The 16,657-nt window shown below is 39.0% G+C and overlaps 1 protein-coding gene across 1 annotated transcript in view; it reads left to right on the top strand.

Moving 5' to 3' along the window:
* adgrb2 (adhesion G protein-coupled receptor B2) overlaps positions 1-16,657 on the top strand; it is a 243,880-nt gene that overhangs the window by 61,523 nt on the left and 165,700 nt on the right. The gene's annotated exons all lie outside the window — the stretch shown is intronic.

The following is a 16,657-nucleotide window of genomic DNA, read 5'->3' as shown; positions in this document are numbered from 1 at the left end:
ATTTCTGCTGGGTTATTTATTTATTTATTTATTTATTTATTTTGAAAGAATGGTTTATAATGCTACCTGGGCTGACATCTCCAGACCAAATCACAAATGTAAATTAATCTGGAAACTCTCCCTTCTGTTTTGATTACTGGTGGGCATTATTAATGGGTTAGCAACATGTGACATGGCTAGGCATGGCCTATCATAGCACATTAGGGCAGGAGTTTGCACAAAGTGGTAGGGAAAAAACTAACGCCTGTGCAATGAAAAAATGACTGCAGCGTGCAGAGATGAGCCGTTGTATTATGAGTTGGTATTTTAAACTTTTGCCAAATCCTCTCAGCTGTACTGCAAACATATCTCCCTGCTCAAGAAAAGCTTTAAGTGCATTTGATTGTTCTTTTTACAAAAAATCACGGGACAGTTTGTTCAATACTGATGCAATAGTGGTTTCAACTGATTCATTCTCATTCCCAACTAGTCAAATACAGACACTAGGTCAATGGCCCTACATTACAAACTAGGATGCTCCAGGTACCCCTCTAGCATCAGTTTTGGTCCCACGGGAGTGGAGATCCCATTTCCTGTCATTGCAAGCATACATTCTGTTTTCAGAATAAACTTCAACCAATTTGAGTTTACTTCATTTTTAGGTTTCGGCAACAAAAGTACTTGCTTAGGTTTAAAAAAACAATCATGGTTTGTTACTTACATAATGTGAGGTGTCACGAACATACAATGTTACATAGCTAAATTAAATCAGCGCTGATTTTTGCCTTCACATGGGACATGAACAGCTTTTTTTCTTGTTTAAAGTCCTGTGTTTGTTTGACCCATCCAACAGTCTTCCTTCCCACCATACTCAGACTATCTTTTTAAACCACGTCAGCTGCTCAGCACATCAAATAATGATGCAGCCCTGTGCATCTCATACAGACGCTAAAAGGTGCCTTGGTGCATTAGTTTCAGGCGTAAAGGGCCACTGATGAAAGGTGGTATTTATTGAGTTGGGAGTGATAATGCCCTGCTCATACAGAAAGTTACACATCAGCTGCGACCATCATGGTTGTTTTCGAAAATGTCACAATGGTGCTCCTCTGTCTGCATCTCAGCAACATGCCACATTAGATAAACGGATGTGATTTTCCTGACACATCTCAAGCTGCTGGAAAGCGGAGGGGGATCAGACCCATCTGCCAGAGCAAATAAATTATGAGCTCACAGATTTGACCAATTCCCAGGCTGGATACTATTCATACTTACACTTTATGGTCAGATCTATTTGCTCCATGTTAAAGCAGATTACGTAGTTTAGCATCCACACCTGTAATTAGATTATAGCTGTAAGGGGTGCAAATCAGTATATCTGTTTGAAAATAATGTAATTTACAGGTAAGATAAAACTGTAAATAAACCAAAAAAAGCAAAACAAAAAAAAACAGTCAACAACATTAAGACAAACATTTTCCCAGATAAAATCAGTAATATTTATTTAATCATATTTAGCATCATGTCTACTAAAAATTGACATAGGATTTTGCCTAAAATAGAAGGGATTTATTGAACACTGAAGTAAAACTGCAACACTGCACCATCCTGATACATTGTGCACCTGCTCAATAGTAGTGTGTGAGAGGTCAGCTCTCCTCTGTGACCCTGTGGGTGACACAGCTTCACTCTGGACACGGAAAACTTTAACCCCTGAGCCCCCCAGCTGAGGTGCAACACGTGTCAAACAGACACAGGGAAAAAGGTCACAGACACACAGATGAAGGTGCTCGGCAAATCCATGTCCCCTTCAAGGTGTCGGTGTATTTCTTGCTGACATGATGGATACTCGCCTATGGCGCATGCTCAGTATAGGAATTCTGTTTGCCAATTCAATATCTCAGCCACTAACACCCTCTAAGACTGTTTCTGAGTCCCACAGGTGTATCTGAGTGTTTGCATTAGACACTTACAAATGCAAGGAATAAACACACAAACATTTTTGAATGTATATGACATTCATCCTCTCACTATAAGACCCAAATAAACAACAAAACCTGAATCCCTTGGATTAAGAAAAGGCCATAGTAGAGGAAAACACAAGGCAGGATTTCACATCTTTCCATTTTTGCGAGGACATATAGAGATGTGAACAACACACAAACACAAACACACAGTCCACAGTTGTACGCCTGTACCTGCAGCGTCAGCTTTTCCCTGCCTCAACTCCTGTCTTCCCCTTGATAGCGAGCCCTAAAAACAAGGAGAGGAAATAGAGTGGGAGAGGAGATAATGAAATAAATACCCTGCCTGGCAACACTTCAAAGAGAGAGGGAGAGCTTGATCCTGCTCTGCTGCAGCTAGAGAGGGAAGAGATGTTACATAAAGAGAAAAGATTGGGAGATAACAGCAACCGCCACCTCCACAATAGCACACAAATAGATCTACACGGAGGAGCATGTTAATAAAGTTTGACTGCTTCTTAGCTGGGTAGTTAAAAATCACAGTCTGTGTTATGAATCGTTTTGAATCACTGATCCGCCTTAGTCAGTTATATTATATAGGTTTCTTATTCGTCTTAACATACACAAGTTATTCCACCACTTTAGCTGTGCGCTGTGTATGAAAAAACTGTCCAAGCTGAGCAAAGTGTGATTCACGTTTTATTACTGTTGTCGCACAAGCATGGGCTTTCTTTCGCATCATGCACTCATGTCATTGCATTTATTATTCATATATTCATGTAATACACGCATGCAGGCGCACAGAGGACATGGCCATTTTAAAATATTCTTAGATATCCACAGGGCTGCAAAGTGTGTGCACGTGTGTGTTATGGCATGTGAATGTTTACACTGTCCTCACTCTGTGGACATGATTGAGATCCACATAGGCTTTACATGCAAATAACGGTCATACACACACACATGAAGACGTAATCCAAACAGATTCTATATTTGTAAGCATAAACAGCTGTCCTTTGCTCAGCGACACCTCATACATACACAGGAGTACACGCTGTCAAATATATGCGGCCTTGTGCAGTGCAGTGTGTTAAACTATCCTGATCTCACAGAAATACAACAAATGACCATCACCTCTTGACACTGCGTAACGCGGTGAAGGCATGTAAAGTCTAAAATTACGTGGCGGAATGGTCAGAGTTTTAAAAACATGGTTAAGGTTGAGAAACAGCTGCAGTTTGGTTAGGTTTAAGCACAAAATCTACTTAGTTAGATTTGGGGTAGAAACTACTTAGATCGGTTTGGAAAAAGATTGTGAATCCTGTTAAAATAACTACATTTGTTACTTACAGAACATAAGTATGTCTTCATTATGTGACCCCCAGCTACATAAAAATGCAAGTACATAAAGTTAAAATGAGTCGATGTTGACTTTAGGATGCAAACAGTGGTCTCCTGGGTGAAAGTCCTGTGTATATTTGACCGATCATCCACCCTGACTACCTCTCTATGCAGACTTTGTGTTTTTTATACTATCAGTGGCAGTCCTATTCAACTTGTGGTCCATGGGCCATCTTCAGCCCACCTTTCAAGTCAGACTGTCCTGCTGATCAATAAAAATACAAATTAAAACCTGAAGAAGACAAACGTAAAAAAAACCCAAAAAAACTGGCATTCTGCCATAACAAACCTCTCAAAACCATAAAGCACTCCTGTGTATTTGGCTGAATTGTCTCTGAATCCTACAACCCAAGGCAAGTAATCGCCAAAATAAAATCTTTTATCATGACCAAAAACTTTTATACAGAAGACAGGAAAAGAGAGGATGTAAGTAGAGGTTGTAAAAATGTAAATACAAAATGTTCATTGCAAAATTAAACTCTTAAAAATGTGGTGGCGTGTTGTGTCAAGAAGGCAAGCTTTGTCAAACATGCATAGAGTCGCACAAAGACACACACACACCATCTTGCCCTTTTCACTCCTTTTTTCCTTCTAAGTGTAATATTTCTGTTGACACAATAAATTTAGCTCTGGCTTTTTTTTTTTTTTTTGCCCTCGTTGCATGGCCACAATTACATTAGGGGCACTATTGCTTTATGGGACATATTGTCTTTTTTAATGAATGTCCCTCCAAACAGTGCAGTTCTTGCTCAATCAATGACTTTTGGAACTGAAAAGCTTCCTTAATGCCCTCTACATCCTTTTCAGTTGATGTGACTTTTCATGGAAAGTGGTATACAGTAATTTTTCAATATTTTAGTCCCAAATCAAATTCAGGATAAGGCAGGCAGTCGGGAAAGCGGGGCAGTGATGCGCAGCCATCCCATTTTACATTGGCGGGAATCAATTGCTGCACATATTTTGCCTTGAATAGGAATCATTAGCTTGCAAGATTTCCCTCTAACGCTGTCGCAGAGGAATTGGAAATCTCATTTCGATGGCTTTATTGTATGTATGAGCCTTTTGATCAATACGTTTCTTATTGTTTATTTTGATGACACACATATTGTGGATGCCAGTTTACTACACCTGAAATAGACTGTTTCTTTTTCTTCTGTGTGTGTGTGTGTGTGTGTGTGTGTGTGTTTCTGTCCTTATCCCACTTTTGAGGGAAGTTTATACAAATTGAAAAATGGTCCCAAAAATGGCATTGTAGATGCATTACAGTCTGACAAGGTAATGAACTTGTTAGCTGAATGTCCCAAATATTCTAAAATGTTCAAAGAAATCACATACATGAGCATAATATGATGAGGAGGATGATGATGACGGTTGTTGTTGTTGTTGTTTTAAATTGTCAGCTTTTTTAAACTTATTATTTGCTTACTTTACTGACAGAAACTCTTGGCTGAAATCAATGGACGTATTTTTTTTTTAAATTAGATGAAAGTATTTACTGGGCCAGTAATTTCATATCTTTATTTATTTGACAACTGGATTTCAGCATATTTCTTGCAAACAAAGTTTTCACCGAAGTATTCTGTCTGTGTGTCTGCCTTTCTCACCCAACGTCTTCTCCATTTCTACCTCCATACATACATCTGCGTTGTCTTGAGGAAAGAAGAGAAAGAGCTGGTGTAAGCTGATCTGTTGGCAGGGATACGCTGCAGAGGAAAGCTGATCGCCCTCTTTCTCAGTCTGTGATTCTCTATTTCGCAATGAAACCCAAATTCCCTCCAGGCCTACCACAATACTACAAGGCCCTTTTCCAGCTCTATTATTGTGAGAGGTGGAGGGGGTGTCCCCCTCCACCTCTCACACACACACACACTTAGACAAAGATTTATGCAGATGTATACATGCTCACACACACCAGTGTGTTCTGGACACAAAGGGATGGTCTGCTTCACTTTCAGTTCAATAGAATATGACTGTGTGCATGTGTGTCGCATACGATTCTGTCCCAGCACTCAACAGATGGTGACATTTGGTTTTTTTTTGTTTTTTTCACCCCACCATGACAACAAGGTTAAGGGTGTGAAGATGACTGAGTGGGCGTGTTGGGGTTTGTAGGGTCAAGCTTGACACATGCCTCTACATCTGTTAATCAACATTCTGCTGAAAGTCTCCTGATTAGTGCTGATAAGACCGATGTATCTGAATGCATGAATTGTAAAGCACAAGAAATGAGCAGCAACAGGAAAATGGCTATCACACCCGTGCATGAGAGTCATGTACATGTGAACCAGACGTTAGGGATGTGATGTATCCATCAAGCTGAAGTGGCGGAAGAACAAGTAACATGTTGGCTGTCTGTCACTGTCAACTTTTGGTTTATTATAATTCCTTAAAATTCCTTATTTGTGTTGTGAAAGTAGACTTTGCAGAATGTTGTTTTAAGTAGTTAGTTTTAGTTGAAATAATGCCTTCAATATATGTGGAGATTGTCAGTGAAGTGTATCAAACTACACTATGGAGTACACTAATGCTGACAGCCAGTCAAATGGTATGGAGCACAAACATAACATACATTAATAGCAAAACAATGGCACATGGCATGGCTAAAGTACAACAAGAGTTACTTAAAATCTGATTGTACTGACAAAATTAATTCAAACATAGATGGGCGGTTTAAATAACACTTTGCCGTATACCTGTTTTTATTTATTTAGCTTAGATTCATACATTCAAGAAAAATCTAATACTCAAGGATGTAGCTCTATTCAGGCCTTTATATCGTCCAATGACTTTAGGAATTCAGGTGTTGTTCTCTCTGTAGCCCACTTATAATTATTATTTTTATTTTTTTTTCATGCAACAGATACTGTTCCAGTTTTTATTCGTTAAATTTCGACATAAATATCACATAACGTCATACTTCTGAGCTCACTTTGTCACTTTTGCATAAACTCATCTTTCAGTCTGTGTTCAATTGTTTTCAGCCAGTAACACTGTTATTTTAATTCCAACCTGATATGCAAAACTCTGATGTGCTTGCTGAGTCTAGATGTAATTACAATAGCCGCTGACATCCTTTAATTTTTTTATCCTGACCTTGCCAAGTAACGACTGACTGACACACTGAGGATGTAGAGTTTTCAGTGAGGCAAAAACATTTGACAAATTGAGTGGCTTTTTGCCCTTTTTTTGTTGGTTTTGTTTTGTTTTTCTAATTTCTTTCATGCATAATAAATTGATTTTTTTTTCTGTTTAATTCCTATCAAATTACTCTGGGAAATAACACAAAATCAAAACAATTTTTACCATTAAGTCTTAACCTCAAAGGTTTTAACAATGTGGTTTTATTTTACACACTTTGTATCAGAAGCCTTTTAATGGGCCTTTGATAACAATTTTTACAACTAGTGTTGCATGGGGGGAATGTTTTCATATGGGGCGCTCTGCAAATATTTACTTGTTTTATTTTGTAAAATAAATAATAGAGCCCACAACAAATAAATGCTACCATACAGGCTAATTTTACCCTCCATCCATTTACTTGTCCTCATCCCCAACAATCGTTTATTCAGTCATGTGAAATTAATAGCAGCCATTATCAATATCTCCCTGTTCATGCAACAACGATCAATATTGAAATTCAGGTTTGGAGCATATTGAATAAATGTTACATGCCAGCAAATTGTTTTTAAAGGCCATTGGACCATCTAATAATTAGCTTAAATGTTTTCCCATTGGGTGTATTGAAAAATGCCTTCGCTTCAGGTGTAAATATATTAGTTTATTGTAGCACTTGGTAAATGAGGTGTAATTTTCTTAGAGCAATGTGAAATGACATGCCAGTGAATTTTTACCACAGTATGACATTACTAACGGCAGTTCAATTTGGTCTTTGTGTTATTAGTATGGATAATGACACAGTATAGTACAGTGCTGATATGGCACCAAGCTCACAGTTGCTTCAGGGTTTTATAATCTCCCAGAAAATAGCTCCCTGATGGCATTGGCAGCAGTTGTGGTCATTTTTGTGCTGTTTAATCAGCACTCATTCATAGTGTATACTGTTTTGTTTTGCTGCTGTTTACTGATTTTATGGACCTCATATGGATGAAAATTGCAGTTATGAAGTCACTAATCAGGAGAAGTCAACTAATGCCATAAAAAAACAGATTTTCTCTCTCTGATCCTCTCTCCATGTTATAATTTCTTTAAGACCACTTTCTTGAGGTCTCTTGCATTGCATTCCTCAGCTCCTTAACCTTTTCATTGTCCTTAATCTCTGTAATCTACTGTGTCTTCCTGCATCCTTTTACTTCTTTCCTCCTCCCTTATGTTGCCCCCTCTTAACATCTTATCTTTCAATTCTTTGCATTCAGGAACCTGAACAATTGGAGATTGGAGAAAAAAAAGCCTGGGCGCACAAAGAAAGACACTTTTCACTTTCTGAGAGTAATTTCATGATTCATGTTTAATAATTTCAAGTGTGGCACTTTGACCACAGGGATCAGGGTCTAAATCAGGATTCCAGGACAGACATTTTACTTCCAAAAGTCCCCGATCAGAGGGTTGTAGTTTCTGAAAGTAGACAAAATTCTCCGGGGTGGGGTTTGCTGGGATGACCTTTGCTGATTGGGTCAAACACACAGAGCTCCTGCTTCAATTCGGGCACCTTGTCATTTCTCAATAAATACATTTAGGACCAGTTTAGGATGAGGAGAGAACATTTCTCTTTGTTTCATGATATTACAAGTATATTACATTACTTTAGGCTTAGGCTTCCTGACTCATTTTAAAAAGATGGATAGATGTACTGTACTAATATCGAATTGAGAAATTCTTGTGTTACAACAGCACAGGAACAGAAAATACACAGTAAAATGTATACAGTACACATACACTAGATGAGAGAAAGTATTATATAAAGAGAGAAAATAAACAAAACACAACAAATAAATGAGGATACGACACGAATACAGCTGTATAAGATATATATCTATATGATATAAAATACACAATACAACTTTTTACTGAAACACACTATAAATATACTTAACTGCTGCTACTAAAATCTAAACTTTAAACCGATAAAGTAAGGATAACATACTATATATGTGATAACTGTCATCGTGCAGAGCTAAAGCTTAAGTTATTAAAAGATGTGCACAAACGCTTGCCGTCTTTGAGGCTAAGCCATTAAATAACTGTACACTGTGTGTATGCTGCACTCCGTCCTTGTCACTAACTCTTTTTTTTTCGGAACAAACTGTAATAACATTTACACTAGAAAAGTAAGAGCATTAGTAAGGCATTGTATTCTGGTCTATCATTGCTGCTAATGGCTGAATCTGTATTATAATACTGACAGGTAGTGTTTTGCATTCAAACAGCACACTGATATCCCAACCTGTCATCACGTCTTTGAAGCTGTTTAAGTGTACGCGAGATGTTTCGCCCCTTTGAAACCTATGTGTGTCTTCTGTTGACCCACTCCTCTACCTGATTTAATAATGCATAATTAATCCCCTTCTCAGTTTCATCACACACTTATGATTTACACCTTGTTCTTCCATCGGCACATATGTCACATGTCAGGCTGACGTGATGGTATGAATATTTATGAGAGCATTGGTGTGTTTGTGTAGTGAACGCTGTAGCCGGGAGACAAAATGGCCTTTGCTGTGATTGAGGGGCTTAGTACTGCTGTCTCTTTTCACAGCATGGGATCCTCTCAGCTTGTCTGCCATTTGTGAATAACTGATAAGGCAAAGTTAAAAGCACTGGCTTGATGGTGCTCCGGAGTGCGCTTGATAAAAGGACAAACAGAATACTGACTTCTAAAATGTCAACCAGGCTAAATTAGTTGAACAACATTGGTTCTTCATACTGGTTTACAGCCAAGAGATCTTACTGAGATGAAAGGTGGAGCAGACATGGATGTGTGTAGATGTGGGTAAATAAATGATGTCTGACTTTGAGGGAGGCTGAGATTTCTTTAAGGGGTGAAGGCAAAGATGAGAAGGGGCAGAGTTGAGGATTTCACGCTGGAAGCAAGAGACGTTTCATGACTTGTTAAAAAGTAGTAGAAAGAAACTCAAAACACTTGGCATTAGGATACAGTCTTAAACCTTTGATAAAGTCCAGTTGGCGTTCAAAGGGTTTGGCATGTGGGCCTGTGCGTGGAATGCACATGGATTGGTTAGTGTGCATTGTTTGGTGCGTGTGAGCTCATACAAGGACCACCGAGGGCTGCAAATGAGAGAAATACTCCACGTCAATAAATAAAAAATTACCATTCTCTACCATAGTGCACTTAATGTCCACAAAAAGAACGAGAGATCAGAATGGAAGTGAAGAGAGGGAGGGAGAAGAAGTTAAAAGGGGGTTGATGATTTTGCAACCCCTGCATTTCCCACAACAGAAGCACCCCACCCAGTGCACGAAAGTTCACTTGATGATGTTTGTTAATGCATGGAGAGGGTCTTACCCTATTATTGTATTGTCCATTCTTAAATAATGACCTCTCTTGGCAAGCCCCTAAAACATTTTCATTTAATATGAATGCAATAACCAACATGAATGAAATACACACTTCTTGCCAGTGCTCTCTTTAATGCAGGAGTTCACACAGCCAAAGTGACCAGTGGGTTTGCATTTGTCTAAAAGATGGATCTAAAAAATGTAAAATCTAAACTGGGTGTTCAGACCATCACACCAATACCTATAAAAATACGAAAGGGGCTGGATGATTAGGGCAAATTTTTTCAAGTGAGAAATGATAATATGCAGTCCAGAAGGATGCCAATAGTGCCAAGCTACCCAGCAAGGCACTGGCTTAACCTTCAGGAGTAACTGGGGTTCAGTGTCTTGCAGAAGGGCAGTTCAACATGTGGACAAACCAACACTTCTAAAATTAATGGACATCCCACACTACTTGCTGAGCCAGAGCCGCCCTATTAGAAAGAGTATAGTAAATAACTGATGGGAATGAAGGGAGGTGGTGGCGTTGTGGTGAATGGTTAGGATCTTATACCAGCTGTGGCTTCTAAGCCAGCTTTGGCTTTTCTGACTGGTTTGCCTTAGCACTCTGAATCCTGATTGTGCAACCTGCTCACCACAATTAATGTCGGCTTTGTATATTTGTGCAAACCACAGAGATGTTAAATTTGTACATATCATATGTAGCTGATATGCTGAAACTTTACTTAAGTTTCAGATTTATGTTGCGGTAACGCTGTGGTTAACTTGCGGTTAGATTTAGGCACAAAAACCACTTGGTTTGTGAAAAGATGATATTTTGCATTAGATACCTGGTATGACTGCCATAAGCACGGCTGGAAATGTTCTGACGTCTTTTTAAAATCAAACACATTTGCTTGTTGGTCTCAAGTAGTAGTTTTCTGCTGTCTGCTGTTGCTTGCAGCTTGTCCTCCTGATGAGAAAATCAGCTTGTATAAATGCAATCAGAACTACATCATTTTAGAAATGTTGATACAGTATAATTAAAACTTAAAAAGGTAACATATCCGTGGTTTCCAGAAAGCTCCATTGCCAACATAGTATTCTTGAAACTGGGCTTGATTGTGCCAGCTCAGTGTTCTCTTTGAAATGGATGTGCAGTCGGATACTGTTCATCTAACCTTTTACAGTTTTACACATTTACTCAGCTTCTTGTGCTTGTGTTAATATATAACTGGTAAGCAAAAGATAAACAAGATAAATTATGATTATTGTATTTATTGATTCCCAGAGGGCATATGTGCTTGATGAAGCAGCATAGGGACAGAAGAAGTTCAGAAAAATAAAAGAAGTCAAAATTAATAATATTAATAAGAGATGTATAAATAGAAACTATACAAGAGCAATTAACCAAGGATTTACATGGCTGAAGTCATAGTAATGTAATTAGCAGTGTGGTGGTTCATGTTGACTCCCCTTTTCGACTGCACACATTGAATATTGACAGTATGAGTTCAGCAGTGCATTCATTTTCTCCCAAGAAAGAGATCCTCAACCGTAGAGTGTGGGTATTTTATAATTCATTCTCTTCGAGTGTGTCTCTTTGTGGTTTCACAGCACGTTACTGTGGCATTCCAGTGCAGCTCGAACTGAAGCTGTTTAATCTTTTCAGCATGTGTACCAAGACTGTGGGGCTTCCACAGACAGACAGATGGATAATAATATAATTGGTGATAGTTCTCATTTGCTTGTACCATCAGGGAGAGCGTACATGGCTCGCTGTGTTGCAGAAACAAATATAAACATGCTTTTACCCTGAGCCTGTTTGAATGCCGAACAAATGTAGAGCAGAGAAAGGTCGCATTTTTTAAGCGTTTGATTGCAAAAGGACATTGGTAGTTTCTTTTGCAACAAAGTTTTGCAATGGGGCACCTGGTGGTTCAGTGGATAGAGCGGCACCCCATATACAGAGGTTGTATCCTCCCCTCTCTCTATCTCCCCCTTTTTCACACTCAAACTGTCCTGTCCAGCAAAGGCAATAAAGCGGAACAATATTGATCTTTCCCAAGACACCTCCGGGACGATCTAGGTCAAACAAACCCGGACTTTGATGCGGGAGTCTGGTGTCTGCTTCCTATTTGAATGTGATGGGGGTTTTTTTGACACCTTACCATGCGCCTCCTTCACCTAATCCTGACCATTTGAGTGAAGTGGCATCCTGGAATGTAAATATCAGATGCAGAAGAATAATTACCTTGTAATATGTAGATGTGTAAGTCCACTTACAAAGCGACAACATATGACACATTGGGATGAGAACGTGTTGGGTAACCAAACTAACAGAGCCAACAGCTAACTGAGCTAATGGAGCTAACAGCTAGTGGAGCCAAACATACCAAATTGCCTTTTCTTTCTGTTGTTTTTTTTATAAAAGTTTTCATTTAGGTCATAAAAAATGTACTTTTGCCACCAAATTTGGGGGCTTGGTGGCCCATGGGGCCAGTGCTAAAAAGTATTAGCGTCTATCCCTGTTTTTCATGAATATTTGGTGAAATAACAGTTTATTTGGGGAGAGTAATACTCTCAGCACTGTGCTTTTATTTTAGAACGATGGTGTCCCGGCGCTATTCTCTCTCGCATGAGTTTTACAGTGAAGACAAAAATGAGATGAGTCACATTGTCACTTCACTGCATTAAAGAATGAAGACGGAGCCGAGAGGAGAGGGGGGGAGGAAGGAGAGACAAGGAGTGAGGGATATACATATTTTGCTATCCTTGGTGATAACATTAATGTCAAGGTGGAAGCGGGAAGGAAGACATCAAAGCTAATGAATATTTATGGTTGCCCACAGTAAAGTGCTGTTTTAGAGTGAAGTGGGACAGAATGGCCTCATGAAGACAGCACTTTAGGGCCTACTCTTGCACAGACTGTGGGTCTATGAATATTCATTGTTCATTGTCCCAAAAACAATTTGCTTAACGCTTCTGACTTCTTCTCATCCGTAAAATGTGCGTTAGGTTTTACCTATGCATGGTTTGGCCTATAATGCTATTTGTCTTCACTTTTGATAGGTGTGTGACAAGATGAACTTTTACTCTTTGTTCATTTAAACGAAAAAATACAAAAGGTTATTTTGGTTTTTGAAAGCACGGACAGGCTGTCTATAAGCTCAGTTCCATGGCAAAATCAGATATACGTAGGTTGTCAAATCCTGTACTATAGAATATTGCATTATATTCGTGCTGACTTCCTGGATTTAACAGTTCAGTGACACATTGTTAGCGGGACATGTGTCGCTGACTGCAGTGCAGCCTGTATGGATGTTAAATCAGAGCATATTTGTTTGAAAGTATCTGAGCGTGTTCAGAGTGGCACAGTCTATAACCCTATCATATGCCAGACAGCATGATGTCCTTGAGCATATTTCACAACATGCTGCATTAGCGTTCCCAACTGTGCATTTGTCAAAGTGTCACAGTAGCCCGAGCCAATGCTGTTTAAAAAAACCCTTTATGTCACATTTTCCACGTGAATAATCTGCAGGTGAGAATCCTGTGGAGGAAAACCCAGCGACATAAAGGGAGATAAAGAAAAGATGGAGAAATGATCAGAAACAAGGAAAAAAATAATACATTTCCTGATCAGGACATAGGGTGTTGCCATGGTTACTTCTTTCACACTACTACCAGCATATCCTAAAGTAAACACCGCCTGGTGAGTACAAGGAAGCACAATGCCTTTATGTAGTGTGGTCTGATGTACAGCGGTGTAAAGGATGTTCTGTGTACAGGTGGGTTTATCTAATGGGTATATCTTTTTCTACCAACTGAGAATGCTACAGTAGTGCTGTCACCCACTTAAAAGAATAAATGAGAAGGAAAAACTTTTAAAATGTTCTCTGTGAATCCTATATATCGCCCTTTGAGCAATTCTTTTTCACTCTTATTAAGCAGCACTGTGCTTCTGTAAAATATTCATCTCTTTCAAAATCAACTCTACCATTTCTCCTGCACAGCAGGATGAACTCATGTAAACACAGACCTCCCCATGACCTCAGGGGAAGACATTCAGTGTCTGCAAAAACCAATCTGTGTCCATCAAAAATAATCGTGTGTAGGTGAATTGTCCTTGAGCATGGCAGTAAACCATTTTCAGCATTGTACATCACTCTGAGTTAGCATCAGCAGAATGCCTAAAACCTGAAGGTGATTGTTTATTTTTCATGGTGGATGATGCAAATTCGGCACATATTTTCATAATTTTAGCGTAATTGCAATAAAGTCCTCTTTTCCATCTCTCCTGCTTTGTATGCCCCTCCATCATCAGTCTGCCTTTCATGTGTTTCTAGCTCTCATTAACAGCACACTCCTGTAAGCCCAAGTGCCTCTCACTGTCCAGCCTCTGTGGAGTCACCTCTTGACACGGTGAAGTAAGCACAGTTCCTCGCCTCTTACCCAGGCCCTGTGAACTTCGTGTCCAGTGCTGGAGAGCCTTAACAGACTTGCATAAATCCTGTGAAGTACAGGCTACAGCTGTGTTTCATTAACCTGGGCTTTAGGGAAGTAGAGTACTTACTCTACAGTAGCAATACTCAACTTAAGGCATGTGGGTCGAATGTGGCCCACCATAGGGTGGCGGGTAACGTGACGACCACTTTCTAATTCACAATGCAAATAAATTATTCTTCAGCCTCCTGGAATTCAGTTTAGCCTTGATTCCAATTTTTCCTAGTGAACATTTGCAGTATTGCAGTGTAAAAATCCCCTATGGCCCAAAAAGTACCTTTTCCACAGACTTCTGTTAAACTGTTGACAGGACACCTGCAACTGCAAACAAGATAATTTCTGACTCTTTCTGGAGGATTTTAGATTTGTAGAACTTTCTTTGAGTGAAGAAAAACAATTTAAAAATTCTTGAAATTGTCACGAGTCTATGAGCCAAGCAGGAACACTTGGTGCGGTACCAGCGAGAAACATTACTGTGCATATACAGGGTGCATATCATGGAAGTAAACCTGGAAGCTATAAACTTTTTTTTGGCATATGTTTGGCATATTATGCTCTATAGGCACACACATGCTCTGAATAGACACTGCGTCCCACCTTTAGTAGCTCTGGCTGGTGCTACCATGGGGAGACAGGAGAAATAAGACATGTTTGACATGTCACCGTAAAAACAACAGAGGTGTAAATAATGACATTAATGATAACTGAATTTAATTTAGCAGACTTGATTTCAGGATCCTTGTATCCTGCATGCTTGCTCACTGTCACTGTCACAGGTGCGCTGAAATAAAACGGAGCCATCGTTAGTGTCATTAGTAACACCTGTGCTTTCCTATCATGACAAGCAAGAAAGACATATTAGTGTGCTCTGGCTCAGTAAAAGTGAGTTCAGCAATATTATGAGGAAAAATAAATGGTTTGTTGTATTTGCTTCCAAATTTTGGTTAATTTAAAAGAAACTCTACTTCACTCAGAAGCAGTTTTTGTTCACAAAAGCTTTGCTTCTTTTCAGGGTTTTGGTGGGCTAGCTAGTACACTGATTTAGCAAGGTGAGTAATGGATACCAGTCATTGCTAATGATAGTTTTCAGTACAGTTAATCAGGTTTTTTTTTTTGCAACTCATGTTTTATGCCACATTCAGAATGGGAATAATAAAAAAAAAAAAGCTAACGTTGACTGAGCAGTGACACAGTGTCCTGTTTCACCATGGTTAGCTAGCGGTTGCACGGTGCAGATAAAAACAGCTTAAAAGCTAACTAAATAGTGTTAGCCAAATAGCTCATGTTTAATTAAAACTATTTAAAAAATGTATTACTGTATTAGCATTCTGTTGTGAATGAAAGAAATCCTTAATACCGTATGAACAGCCTTAAACATTCACGTGTACATTTTGAATTTGGATAGCCGACAGTACAAGATGATAGCATGTTAGCATGACGTTAGCTGTATTACTTTGCCAGCTGAGGAGTAATTGCAAAAAAGGATAATGAGTGAATTTATCACACGCAGGTCAAAAACACTAAGGTGTGAATCATTTTTATTCAATTTAGTTAGCCTGTACACAACATGCAGCTGTCATGTCTCAAAGTGTTTTTCAGAGAACACAAATTGGTCATGCGTTGGTTTTCAGCACTCCATATAACTTCTCACTGACGCTTGAATAAAATGGGGCACACAGACAAAAACTGAAAGCTACAACGAGGCCCCAGTGATAACAACAATAAATACAACTCTCACACTGTGTGTACGAATCGAGCCAGTTTCTACCTACAGAGAAGCACACCCCGGCACTTTGTAAAGGAATATCAATCAATGGAAGATTAACCGCTGGCATACTCTGCCTGTGCGTCTTTCTTTCCCATCACGTCAAATCATATCACATCAGTAGCCCTCCCTACTATAATTCCTCAGCTGTTGCATATTTCTCATATTGTTATTCTCTCAAAATGATATTTGTGACTAAGAGCTTCTTGTTAAGTTGAAGTTTGCAGTAATTTTGTGTAGTTTTCCAACATATTTCTTCTGTTACAGTGTAAAGTTCAATCTCTCTGTCAAAATTAGATGATGCAAGGAAGCATTTGTTGAATTTCAGAGCATAGTGGTATTTTAGAAAAAAAAATAAAGTTGCCTGGGTATCATGCCATAAGGTTACTAGTAGAGTGGAGCGAACATTTCCCATCTCCCACACATCCTCCTCAAACTACATTTAAGCAGAACCACTTGTAGCTCTCAGGTGATGGAGCAGACACACTGGGCATGCAAAAATCTAGTGGGTATTGAAGTAGTTTCAAGCAAAATGCAATATACTAAAGCACTATAAGCTGTATATGGGTTGTTTTTTTGTCAGGAGAGTGTG

Source organism: Plectropomus leopardus, chromosome 18 (genome assembly GCF_008729295.1).
Source record: "Plectropomus leopardus isolate mb chromosome 18, YSFRI_Pleo_2.0, whole genome shotgun sequence".
Taxonomy (NCBI): domain Eukaryota; kingdom Metazoa; phylum Chordata; class Actinopteri; order Perciformes; family Serranidae; genus Plectropomus; species Plectropomus leopardus.
This window is presented reverse-complemented; position numbering and strand designations above follow the sequence as displayed.